Below are 1,576 nucleotides of genomic sequence, written 5' to 3' on the forward strand. Positions count from 1 at the left end.
CCAATGTTTGGATTTTAAACTGCATCACAAAATCACCATATTCCAATTTCAGAATAACCATCCTCTGTAGCACAAGCCCTAAACATACCTGCTGTGTTGAATGGCATGGTGGCCTCTCCTTCAGCTGAAACCGCAACTAGGCCAACATTTCGTTTTGCAACACAATGTTGTATAACATAAGCAACTGCTTCCTTCAGAGAAAGTCCTTTGTACTCCATAAGGGCAGCAACATCTCGGGCAACTGTAGCTTTAATGATAGATTCACCTTTGCCAGTTGCCAAGACTGCACATAAGCTGTTTGCATAGGTCCCTGCATCTATGATAGGGGTATCTCCAATCCTTCCCACCATTTTATTCACGAAGCTGCCTGTGGAAGTTGCAGTAGCTAAGTTTCTCATATTGTCGACGGCCACGCATCCAATAGTCCCAATCTGGCTATCACCTTTGGGGGCTGATGTTTCTTTTGGTGCGTTTCCAATAATGGGTTGAGTGTAATCTAACTGCACTCTGTTGGCTTCTTTTGCTTGTCTTAGCTTTTCGGCATTTTCTGGAGTGATGAAATGGTTTGCATCTACAGTTTCGACCCCTTGTTCCCTTGCAAATGCTTCCGCAGCATCAAATGCCAGATAAATATGAGGAGTTTTCTCCACCATAAGTCATGCAAGGGATATAGGATTGACAACAGTGGACAGACCCGAAACAGCTCCACATTTCTTTGTATTTCCATCCATGATGCATGCTTCCATTTCAACCGTATCATTGCTAGTTAAAACAGAGCCTCTCCCAACATTGAAATTTTGGTTATTTTCTAGTTCGCGAACCACGAGCTCGACAACATCTAAAGGTGGTTTGTTGGCTTTGAGGGCAGATGCACCGATTTGAAGGCAATGGCGAAGGGCAGCCTCTCAGGGTTGTTTCCGATTAGGTGAAAGAGAGAGTGGGATGTCTCCTGCTCCTCCTTGTAAAGTGATAGCCTAAGCCCATCCTTAGAGGGATTTTATTGGATCATGATAGTACCCTCTCCCCCATTCTTTCCTCTTATTTCGGTAAAAAAAATCCTCAGTCTTTTAGATACCCTGAAACCTTTTGTTCTTCATTGCAAGGGCAATGATAAGGATACTTGGAGCCCATCCTTATGCTTAGGAGACTTGCCCAGTCTTGCTAGCATTTTTCTCTATCCTACCTCTGTGTCTAAGAGACTTACCCAGTCTCATTATCTTGCTAAACCTCATCTTTGTGCGTCGTTTAGTTTTGGGAGAACACCTTACTCGGCTTGGCAACATACCCCTACCCTTATGGGTATTGGGTTGCACATTTGTTGCACCCTAGGGCTAGGTAGCTGTCCGGCCCGGCTGGGTGTTTTACCTTTGCCAAATATGCACAAGGTCTCTTTTTCCTTATTACTTGTGAGCTTTATCTTAGTTTGATAGTCCACTAGCATAGGAATCCGTCTTTAGTCTAGAGCGTCAGTCCTCTTGTTCAGGAATCAAATTCTATCATCATAGGGGTTAGGATTTTATCCAACCTTTCATCAGATCATGTTCTTCTATCCGCTCTTGCAAGGTATAGGATGCTG

At 43.8% G+C, this 1,576-nt stretch overlaps 1 pseudogene; it reads right to left on the minus strand.

Annotated features, from left to right (window-relative positions):
- Positions 1–961, minus strand: LOC143846686 (isoaspartyl peptidase/L-asparaginase 1 pseudogene; annotated as a pseudogene).
- Between the last annotated feature and the right edge of the window lie 615 nt (positions 962–1,576).

This window comes from Tasmannia lanceolata, unplaced genomic scaffold, assembly GCF_043159265.1.
Source record: "Tasmannia lanceolata isolate RefF3 unplaced genomic scaffold, GAP_Taslan_0.1 ptg000015l, whole genome shotgun sequence".
Lineage (NCBI taxonomy): Eukaryota > Viridiplantae > Streptophyta > Magnoliopsida > Canellales > Winteraceae > Tasmannia > Tasmannia lanceolata.